Source organism: Zonotrichia albicollis, chromosome 5, assembly GCF_047830755.1.
Source record: "Zonotrichia albicollis isolate bZonAlb1 chromosome 5, bZonAlb1.hap1, whole genome shotgun sequence".
Lineage (NCBI taxonomy): Eukaryota > Metazoa > Chordata > Aves > Passeriformes > Passerellidae > Zonotrichia > Zonotrichia albicollis.
The window spans coordinates 8,441,239-8,453,489 of NC_133823.1; positions in this window are offsets into that span (position 1 = coordinate 8,441,239).

Genomic DNA, 12,251 nt, shown 5'->3' on the forward strand with positions numbered 1-12,251 from the left:
CGCGGCGTGGATTTTCAGGAGCCAGCCGGCCACTCCCAGCCACAGGCCCCCAAACACAAACCACGGCCTTTTTCCCTGGCAAACAAAACTCACCCGCCCCATCTTCTGGCTGGCAGATTGCAGGAGGCACTTTGTACTTTCATACATGTTTGACTTGGCAGTGGTGCCACCTTGGGTCTGGGAATCATCCTGCGTATTGTGGATTTTCAGGAGCCAGCTAGCCACTCCCAGCCACAGTTCCCAAAACACAAACTACGGCCCTTTTTCCTGGAAGTAAAACTGACCTTCCCATCTTCTGACTGGCAGATTGCAGGAGACACTTGGTACTATCAAACCAGCCCGACTCGGCACTGGTGCCACCTTGGGTCTGGGAACCATCCGGAGTATCGTGGATTTTCAGGAGCCAGCTGGCCACTCCTTGCCACAGTCCCCCAAACAAAAACTATGGCCCTTTTTTCCTGGAAAAAAACCTGACCTGCCCATCTTCTGGCTGGCTGATTGCAGGAGCCACTTGGCTCTATCAAACCAGCCCGACTTGGCACTGGTGCCATATTTCATCTGGGAACCATCCTGCGTATCGTGGATTTTCAGGAGCCAGCCGGCCACTCCCAGCCACAGGCTCCCAAACACAAACTACGGCCCTTTTCCCTGGAAGTAAAACGGACCTTCCCATCTTCTGACTGGCAGATTGCAGGAGCCACTTGCCTCTATCAAACCAGCTCGACTTGGCCCTGGTACCCCCTCGGGTCTGGGAACCATCCTTCCCGGCACGGATTTTCATGAGCCAGCCGGCCACTCCCAGCCACAGGCCCCCGAACACAAATCACGGCCCTTTTCACTGGCAAACAAAACGCACCCGCCCCGCTTCTGGCTGGCAGATTGCAGGAGCTACTTGGCTCTATCAAACCAGCCCGACTTGGCACTGGTGCCCCCTTGGGTCTGGGAACCATCCTGCGCGGCGTGGATTTTCAGCAGCCGGCCAACCACTCCCACCCACAGGCCCCCGACCACAAACCACGGCCCTTTTCCCTGGCAAACAAAACTCACCCGCCACATCTTCTGGCTGGCAGATTGCAGGAGCCACTTTGTACTATCATATATGTTTGACTTGGCAGTGGTGCCCCCTTGGGTCTGGGAATCATCCTGCGTATTGTGGATTTTCAGGAGCCAGCTGGCACTCCCAGCCACAGTTCCCAAAACACAAACTACGGCCCTTTTTCCTGGAAGTAAAACTGACCTTCCCATCTTCTGACTGGCAGATTGCAGGAGCCACTTGGTACTATCAAACCAGCCCGACACGGCACTGGTGCCCCCTTGGGTCTGGGAACCCTCCTGCGCGGCGTGGATTTTCAGGAGCCAGCCGACCACTCCCAGCCACAGGCCCCCGAACGCAAACCACGGCCCTTTTCCCTGGCAAACAAAACACACCCGCCCCATCTTCTGGCTGGCAGATTGCAGGAGCCACTTTGTACTATCATACACGTTTGACTTGGCAGTGGTGCCCCCTTGGGTCTGGGAATCATCCTGCATATTGTGGATTTTCAGTAGCCAGCTGGCCACTCCCAGCCACAGTTCCCCAAACAATACGTACAGCCCTTTTCCCTGGAAGTAAAACTGACCTGCCCATCTGCTGGCTGGCAGATTGCAGGAGCCACTTGGCTCTATCAAACCGGACCGACTCGGCACTGGTGCCCCCTTGGGTCTGGGAACCATCCTGCGCGGCGTGGATTTTCAGGAGCCAGCTGGCAACTCCCCGCCACAGTCCCCGAAACAAAAACTACGGCCCTTTTCCCTGGAAAAAAACCTGACCTGCCCATCTTCTGGCTGGCAGATTGCAGGAGCCACTTTGCTCTATCAAACCAGCCCGACTTGGCACTGGTGCCAAATTTCATCTGGGAACCATCCTGCGCGGCGTGGATTTTCAGGATCCATACGGCCACTCCCAGCCACAGGCCCCCAAACACAAACTACGGCCCTTTTTCCTCGAAGTAAAACTGACCTGCCCCTCTTCAGGCTGGCAGATTGCAGGAGCCACTTGCCTCTAGCAAAACAGCCTGACTCGGAACTGCTGCCCCCTTGGGTCTGGGAACCATCCTGCGCGGCGTGGATTTTCAGGATCCATACGGCCACTCACAGCCACAGGCCCCCGAACACAAATCACGGCCCTTTTCCCTGGAAGTGAAACTCACCTGCCCCGCTTCTGGCTGGCAGATTGCAGGAGCCACATGGCTCTATCCAACCAGCCCGACTCGTCACTGGTGCCCCCTTGGGTCAGGGAACCATCTTGGGCGGCGTGGATTTTCAGGAGCCGGCCGGCCAGTCCCAGCCACAGTCCCCAAACACAAACCATGGCCATTTTCCCTGGCAAACAAAACTCACCCGCCCCGCTTCTGGCTGGCAGATTGCAGGAGCCACTTTGTACTATCATACCAGTCCGACTTGGCACTGGTGCCACCTTGGGTCTGGGAATCATCCTGCGCGGCGTGGATTTTCAGGAGCCAGCTTGCCACTCCTAGCCACAGTCCCCCAAACATAAACTATGGCCTTTTTCCTGGAAAAAAAACTGACCTGCCCATCTTCTGGCTGGCAGATTGCAGGAGCCACTTGCCTCTATCAAACCAGCCCGACTTGGCCCTGGTACCCCCTCGGGTCTGGGAACCATCCTTCCCGGCAAGGATTTTCAGGAGCCAGTCGGCCACTCCCAGCCACAGGTCCCTGAACACAAACCACTGCCCTTTTCCCTGGAAAACAAAACTCACCCGCCCCGCTTCTGGCTGGCAGATTGCAGGAGGCACTTTGCTCAATGAAAACATGCCGACTCGGCACTGGTGCCCCCTTGGGTCTGGGAACCATCCTGCGCGGCGTGGATTTTCAGCAGCCGGCCGACCACTCCTAGCCACAGGCCCCCGAACACAAATCACGGCCCTTTTCACTGGCAAACAAAACTCACCCGCCCCGCTTCTGGCTGGCAGATTGCAGGAGCCACTCTTTTCTATCATACCAGCCCGACTTGGCAGTGGTGCCCCATTGGGTCTAGGAACCATGCTGCGTATCGTGGATTTTCATGGTCCAGCCGGCCATCCCCAGCCACAGGCCCCCAAACACAAACTACGGCCCTTTTCCCTGGAAGTAAAACTGACCTGCCCATCTTCTGGCTGGCAGATTGCAGGAGCCTCTGGGCTCTATCAAACCAGCCCGATTGTGTACTGGTGCCAACTGTCATCTGGGAACCATCCTGCGTATTGTGGATTTTCAGGAGCGAGCCGGCCACTCCCAGCCACAGGCCCGCAAACAAAACCTACCGCCCTTTTCCCTGGAATTAAAACTGACCTTCCCATCTTCTGGCTGGCAGATTGCAGGAGCCACTTGCCTCTATCCAACCAGCCCGACTCGGCACTGGTGCCACCTAGGGTGTGTGAACAATCCTGCGCGGCGTGGATTTTCAGGAGCCAGCCGGCCACTCCCATCCACAGGCCCCCGAACAAAAACCACTGCCCTTTTCCCTGGAAAACAAAACTCACCCACCCCGCATCTGGATGGCAGATTTCAGGAGCCACTTAGCTCAATCAAACCAGCCCGACTCGGCACTGGTGCCACCTTGGGTCTGGGAACCATCCTGCGCGGCGTGGATTTTCAGGAGCCAGCCGGCCACTCTCAGCCATAGGCCCCAATACGCAACCTACGGCCCTTTTCCCTGGAAGTAAAACTGACCTGCCCATCTTCTGGCTGGCAGATTGCAGGAGCCACTTGCCTCTATCAAACCAGCCCGACTCGGCACTGGTGCCACCTAGGGTGTGTGAACAATCCTGCGCGGCGTGGATTTTCAGGAGCCAGCCGGCCACTCCCAGCCACAGGCCCCCAAACACAAACCACGGCCTTTTTCCCTGGCAAACAAAACTCACCCGCCCCATCTTCTGGCTGGCAGATTGCAGGAGGCACTTTGTACTTTCATACATGTTTGACTTGGCAGTGGTGCCACCTTGGGTCTGGGAATCATCCTGCGTATTGTGGATTTTCAGGAGCCAGCTGGCCACTCCCAGCCACAGTTCCCAAAACACAAACTACGGCCCTTTTTCCTGGAAGTAAAACTGACCTTCCCATCTTCTGACTGGCAGATTGCAGGAGCCACTTGGTACTATCAAAGCAGCCCGACTCGGCACTGGTGCCACCTTGGGTCTGGGAACCATCCGGAGTATCGTGGATTTTCAGGAGCTAGCTGGCCACTCCTTGCCACAGTCCCCCAAACAAAAACTATGGCCCTTTTTTCCTGGAAAAAAACCTGACCTGCCCATCTTCTGGCTGGCAGATTGCAGGAGCCACTTGGCTCTATCAAACCAGCCCGACTTGGCACTGGTGCCATATTTCATCTGGGAGCCATCCTGCGTATCGTGGATTTTCAGGAGCCAGCCGGCCACTCCCAGCCACAGGCTCCCAAACACAAACTACGGCCCTTTTCCCTGGAAGTAAAACGGACCTTCCCATCTTCTGACTGGCAGATTGCAGGAGCCACTTGCCTCTATCAAACCAGCTCGACTTGGCCCTGGTACCCACTCGGGTCTGGGAACCATCCTTCCCGGCACGGATTTTCATGAGCCAGCCGGCCACTCCCAGCCACAGGCCCCCGAACACAAATCACGGCCCTTTTCACTGGCAAACAAAACGCACCCGCCCCGCTTCTGGCTGGCAGATTGCAGGAGCTACTTGGCTCTATCAAACCAGCCCGACTTGGCACTGGTGCCCCCTTGGGTCTGGGAACCATCCTGCGCGGCGTGGATTTTCAGCAGCCGGCCGACCACTCCCACCCACAGGCCCCCGACCACAAACCACGGCCCTTTTCCCTGGCAAACAAAACTCACCCGCCACATCTTCTGGCTGGCAGATTGCAGGAGCCACTTTGTACTATCATACATGTTTGACTTGGCAGTGGTGCCCCCTTGGGTCTGGGAATCATCCTGCGTATTGTGGATTTTCAGGAGCCAGCTGGCACTCCCAGCCACAGTTCCCAAAACACAAACTACGGCCCTTTTTCCTGGAAGTAAAACTGACCTTCCCATCTTCTGACTGGCAGATTGCAGGAGCCACTTGGTACTATCAAACCAGCCCGACACGGCACTGGTGCCCCCTTGGGTCTGGGAACCCTCCTGCGCGGCGTGGATTTTCAGGAGCCAGCCGACCACTCCCAGCCACAGGCCCCCGAACGCAAACCACGGCCCTTTTCCCTGGCAAACAAAACACACCCGCCCCATCTTCTGGCTGGCAGATTGCAGGAGCCACTTTGTACTATCATACACGTTTGACTTGGCAGTGGTGCCCCCTTGGGTCTGGGAATCATCCTGCATATTGTGGATTTTCAGTAGCCAGCTGGCCACTCCCAGCCACAGTTCCCCAAACAATACGTACAGCCCTTTTTCCTGGAAGTAAAACTGACCTGCCCATCTGCTGGCTGGCAGATTGCAGGAGCCACTTGGCTCTATCAAACCGGACCGACTCGGCACTGGTGCCCCCTTGGGTCTGGGAACCATCCTGCGCGGCGTGGATTTTCAGGAGCCAGCTGGCAACTCCCCGCCACAGTCCCCGAAACAAAAACTACGGCCCTTTTCCCTGGAAAAAAACCTGACCTGCCCATCTTCTGACTGGCAGATTGCAGGAGCCACTTTCCTCTATCAAACCAGCCCGACTTGGCACTGGTGCCAAATTTCATCTGGGAACCATCCTGCGCGGCGTGGATTTTCAGGATCCATACGGCCACTCCCAGCCACAGGCCCCCAAACACAAACTACGGCCCTTTTTCCTCGAAGTAAAACTGACCTGCCCCTCTTCAGGCTGGCAGATTGCAGGAGCCACTTGCCTCTAGCCAAACAGCCTGACTCGGAACTGCTGCCCCCTTGGGTCTGGGAACCATCCTGCGCGGCGTGGATTTTCAGGAGCCAGCCGGCCACTCACAGCCACAGGCCCCCGAACACAAATCACGGCCCTTTTCCCTGGAAGTGAAACTCACCTGCCCCGCTTCTGGCTGGCAGATTGCAGGAGCCACATGGCTCTATCCAACCAGCCCGACTCGTCACTGGTGCCCCCTTGGGTCAGGGAACCATCTTGGGCGGCGTGGATTTTCAGGAGCCGGCCGGCCACTCCCAGCCACAGTCCCCAAACACAAACCATGGCCATTTTCCCTGGCAAACAAAACTCACCCGCCCCGCTTCTGGCTGGCAGATTGCAGGAGCCACTTTGTACTATCATACCAGTCCGACTTGGCAGTGGTGCCCCCTTGGGTCTGGGAATCATCCTGCGCGGCGTGGATTTTCAGGAGCCAGCTTGCCACTCCTAGCCACAGTCCCCCAAACATAAACTATGGCCTTTTTCCTGGAAAAAAAACTGACCTGCCCATCTTCTGGCTGGCAGATTGCCGGAGCCACTTGCCTCTATCAAACCAGCCCGACTTGGCCCTGGTACCCCCTCGGGTCTGGGAACCATCCTTCCCGGCAAGGATTTTCAGGAGCCAGTCGGCCACTCCCAGCCACAGGCCCCTGAACACAAACCACTGCCCTTTTCCCTGGAAAACAAAACTCACCCGCCCCGCTTCTGGCTGGCAGATTGCAGGAGGCACTTTGCTCAATGAAAACATGCCGACTCGGCACTGGTGCCCCCTTGGGTCTGGGAACCATCCTGCGCGGCGTGGATTTTCAGCAGCCGGCCGACCACTCCTAGCCACAGGCCCCCGAACACAAATCACGGCCCTTTTCACTGGCAAACAAAACTCACCCGCCCCGCTTCTGGCTGGCAGATTGCAGGAGCCACTTTGTACTATCATACCAGCCCGACTTGGCAGTGGTGCCCCATTGGGTCTAGGAACCATGCTGCGTATCGTGGATTTTCATGGTCCAGCCGGCCATCCCCAGCCACAGGCCCCCAAACACAAACTACGGCCCTTTTCCCTGGAAGTGAAACTGACCTGCCCATCTTCTGGCTGGCAGATTGCAGGAGCCTCTGGGCTCTATCAAACCAGCCCGATTGTGTACTGGTGCCAACTGTCATCTGGGAACCATCCTGCGTATTGTGGATTTTCAGGAGCGAGCCGGCCACTCCCAGCCACAGGCCCGCAAACAAAACCTACCGCCCTTTTCCCTGGAATTAAAACTGACCTTCCCATCTTCTGGCTGGCAGATTGCAGGAGCCACTTGCCTCTATCCAACCAGCCCGACTCGGCACTGGTGCCACCTAGGGTGTGTGAACAATCCTGCGCGGCGTGGATTTTCAGGAGCCGGCCGGCCACTCCCATCCACAGGCCCCCGAACAAAAACCACTGCCCTTTTCCCTGGAAAACAAAACTCACCCACCCCGCTTCTGGATGGCAGATTTTAGGAGCCACTTTGCTCAATCAAACCAGCCCGACTCGGCACTGGTGCCACCTAGGGTGTGTGAACAATCCTGCGCGGCGTGGATTTTCAGGAGCCAGCCGACCACTCCCAGCCACAGGCCCCCAAACACAAACCACGGCCTTTTTCCCTGGCAAACAAAACTCACCCGCCCCATCTTCTGGCTGGCAGATTGCAGGAGGCACTTTGTACTTTCATACACGTTTGACTTGGCAGTGGTGCCACCTTGGGTCTGGGAATCATCCTGCGTATTGTGGATTTTCAGGAGCCAGCCGGCCACTCCCAGCCACAGTTCCCAAAACACAAACTACGGCCCTTTTCCCTGGAAGTAAAACTGACCTTACCATCTTCTGACTGGCAGATTGCAGGAGCCACTTGGTACTATCAAACCAGCCCGACTTGGCACTGGTGCCCCCTTGGGTCTGGGAACCATCCTGCGCGGCGTGGATTTTCAGGAGCCAGCCGACCACTCCCAGCCACAGGCCCCCGAACACAAACCATGGCCATTTTCCCTGGCAAACAAAACTCCCCCGCCCCGCTTCTGGCTGGCAGAATGCAGGAGCCACTTTGTACTATCATACCAGTCCGACTTGGCAGTGGTGCCACCTTGGGTCTGGGAATCATCCTGCGCGGCGTGGATTTTCATGAGCCAGTTGGCCACTCCTAGCCACAGTCCCCCAAAGAAATACTATGGCCCTTTTTTCCTGGAAAAAAAACTGACCTACCCATCTTTTGGCTGGCAGATTGCAGGAGCCACTTGGCTCTATCAACCAGCCCGACTTGGCACTGGTGCCACATTTCATCTGGGAACCATCCTGCGTATCGTGGATTTTCATGAGCCAGCCGGCCACTCCCAGCCAAAGGCCCCCAAACACAAACTACGGCCCTTTTCCCTGGAAGTAAAACGGACCTTCCCATCTTCTGACTGGCAGATTGCAGGAGCCACTTGCCTCTATCAAACCAGCTCGACTTGGCCCTGGCACCCCCTCGGGTCTGGGAACCATCCTTCCCGGCGAGGATTTTCATGAGCCAGCCGGCCACTCCCAGCCACAGGCCCCCGAACACAAACCACTGCCCTTTTCCCTGGAAAACAAAACTCACCCGCCCCGCTTCTGGCTGGCAGATTGCAGGAAGCACTTCGCATAATGAAAACAGCTCGACTCGTCACTGGTGCCCCCTTGGGTCAGGGAACCATCCTGCGCGGCGTGGATTTTCAGCAGCCGGCCGATCACTACTAGCCACAGGCCCCCGACCACGAACCACGGCCCTTTTCCCTGGCAAACAAAACTCACCCGCCCTATCTTCTGACTGGCAGATTGCAATAGCTACTTTGTACTGTCATAACAGTCCGACTTGGCAGTGGTGCCCCCTTGGGTCTGGGAATCATCCTGCGTAGTGTGGATTTTCAGGAGCAAGTTGGCCACGCCCAGCCACAGTCCCCCAAACAGAAACTACGGCCCTTTTCCCTGGAAAAAAAACTGACCTTCCCATCTTCTGGCTGGCAGATTGCAGGAGCCACTTGGCTCTATCAAACCAGCCCGACTTGGCACTGGTGCCACATTTCATCTGGGAACCATCCTGCGTATCGTGGATTTTCAGGAGCCAGCCGGCCACTCCCAGCCACAGGTCACCAAACAAATACTACGGCCCTTTTACCTGGAAGTAAAACTGACCTGCCCATCTTCTGGCTGGCAGATTGCAGGAGCCACATGGCTCTATCAAACCAGCCCGACTCGGCGCTGGTGCCACCTTGGGTCTGGGAAACATCCTGCGCGGGGTGGATTTTCAGGAGCCAGCCGGCCGCTCCCAGCCACATGCCCCCAGACACAAACCACGGCCCTTTTCCCTGGCAAACAAAACTCACCCGCCCCGCTCCTGGCTGGCAGATTGCAGGAGGCACTTTGTACTATCATACCAGTCTGACTTGGCAGTGGTGCCACCTTGGGTCTGGGAATCATCCTGCGCGGCGTGGATTTTCAGGAGCCGGCCGACCACTCCCAGCCACAGGCCCCCGACCACAAACCACGGCTCTTTTCCCTGGCAAACAAAACTCACACGCACTATCTTCTGACTGGCAGATTGCAGGAGCCACTTTGTACAGTCATAACAGTCCGACATGGCAGTGGTGCCACCTTGGGTCTGGGAATCATCCTGCGCGGCGTGGATTTTCTGGATCCATACGGCCACTCCCAGTTACAGGCCCCCGAAGACAAACCACTGCCCTTTTCCCTGGAAAACAAAACTCACCCACCCCGCTTCTGGCTGGCAGATTATAGGAGGCACTTGGCTCAATCAAACCAGCCCGACTCGGCACTGGTGCCCCTTTGGGTCTGGGAACCATCCTGCGCGGCGTGGATTTTCAGTAGCCGGCGGGGCACTCCCAGCCACAGGCCCCCAAACACAAACTACGGCCCTTTTCCATCGAAATAAAACTGACCTGCCCATCTTCTGGCTGGCAGATTGCAGGAGCCACTTGGCTCTATCAAACCAGCCCAACTTTGCACTGGTGCCACATTTCTTCTTGGAACCATCCTGCGTATCGTGGATTTTCAGGAGCCAGCCGGCCACTCCCAGCCACAGGCCCCCAAACACAAACTACGGCCCTTTGTCCTGGAAGTAAAACTGACCTTCCCATCTTCTGACTGGCAGATTGCAGGAGCCACTTGGTACTATCAAACCAGCCCGACTTTGCACTGGTACCCCCTCGGGTCTGGGAACCATCCTGCGCGGCGTGGATTTTCAGGAGCCAGCCGGCCACTCCCTGCCACAGGCCCCCGAACACAAATCACGGCCCTTTTCACTGGCAAACAAAAATCACCCGCGCCACTTCTGGCTGGCAGATTGCAGGAGCCACTTTCCTCTATCAAACCAGCCCGACGTGACACTGGTGCCACCTTTCATCTGGGAACCATCCTGCGTATCGTGGATTTTCAGGAGCCAGCCGGCCACTCCCAGCCATAGGCCCCCAAACACATTCCACGGCCCTTTTCCCTGGAAGTAAAACTGACCTGCCCATCTTCTGGGTGGCAGATTGCAGGAGCCACTTGCCTCTATCAAACCAGCCCGACTCGGCACTGCTGCCCCCTTGGGTCTGGGAACCATCCTGCGCGGCGTGGATTTTCCGGATCCATACGGCCACTCCCAGTTACAGGCCCACGAAGACAAACCACTGCCCTTTTCCATGGAAAACAAAACGCACCCACCCCGCTTCTGGCTGGCAGATTATAGGAGGCACTTGGCTCAATCAAACCAGCCCGACTCGGCACTGGTGCCACCTTGGGTCTGGGAACCATCCGGAGTATCGTGGATTTTCAGGAGCCAGCCGGCCACTCCTAGCCACAGGCCCCCAAACACAAACTACGGCCCTTTTCCCTGGAAGTAAAACTGACCTGCCCATCTTCTGGCTGGCAGATTGCAGGAGCCACTTGGCTCTATCAAACCAGCCCGATTGTGTACTGGTGCCACCTTGGGTCTGGGAACCATCCTGCGTGTCGTTGATTTTCAGGTGCCAGCCGGCCACTCCCAGCCACAGGCCCCCAAACACAAACTACGGCCCTTTTCCCTGGAAGTAAAACTGACCTGCCCATCTTCTGGCTGGCAGATTGCAGGAGCCACTTGGCTCTATCAAACCAGCCCGATTGTGTACTGGTGCCACCTTCGGTCTGGGAACCATCCTGCGTGTCGTTGATTTTCAGGTGCCAGCCGGCCACTCCCAGCCACAGGCCCCCACACACAACCTACGGCCCTTTTCCCTGGAAGTAAAACTGACCTGCCCATCTTCTGACTGGCAGATTGCAGGAGCCACTTGCCTCTATCAAACCAGCCCGACTAGGCACTAGCGCCCCCTTGGGTCAGGGAACCATCGTGCGCGGCGTATATTTTCAGGAGCCAGCCGGCCACTCCCAGCCACAGGCCCCCGAACACAAACCACTGCCCTTTTCCCTTGAAAACAAAACCCACCGACCCTGCTACTGGATGGCAGATTGCAGGAGCCACTGGCGTCTATCAAACCAGCCCGACTTGGCACTGGTGCCACCTTTCTTCTGGAAACCATCCTGCGTACCGTGGATTTTCAGGAGCCAGCCGGCCACTCCCAGCCACAGTTCCCAAAACACAAACTACGGCCCTTTTTCCTGGAAGTAAAACTGACCTTTCCATCTTCTCACTGGCAGATTGCAGGAGCCACTTGGTACTATCAAACCAGCCCGACTTGGCACTGGTACCCCCTCGGGTCTGGGAACCATCCTGCGCGGCGTGGATTTTCAGGAACCAGCCGGCCGCTCCCAGCCACAGGCCCCCAAACACAAACCACGGCCCTTTACCCTGGCAAACAAAACTCACCCGCCCCGCTCCTGGCTGGCAGATTGCAGGAGGCACTTTGTACTATCATACCAATTCAACTTGGCAGTGGTGCCACCTTGGGTCTGGGAATCATCCTGCGCGGCGTGGATTTTCAGGAGCCAGCTGGCCACTCCTAGCCACAGTCCCCCAAACAAAAACTATGGCCCTTTTTTCCTGGAAAAAAAAGTGACCTACCCATCTTCTGGCTGGCAGATTGCAGGAGCCACTTGGCTCTATCAAACCAGCCCGACTTGGCACTGGTGCCATATTTCATCTGGGAACCATCCTGCGTATCGTGGATTTTCATGAGCCAGCCGGCCACTCCCAGCCACAGGCTCCCAAACACAAACTACGGCCCTTTTCCCTGGAAGTAAAACGGACCTTCCCATCTTCTGACTGGCAGATTGCAGGAGCCACTTGCCTCTATCAAACCAGCTCGACTTGGCCCTGGTACCCCCTCGGGTCTGGGAACCATCCTTCCCGGCACGGATTTTCATGAGCCAGCCGGCCACTCCCAGCCACAGGCCCCCGAACACA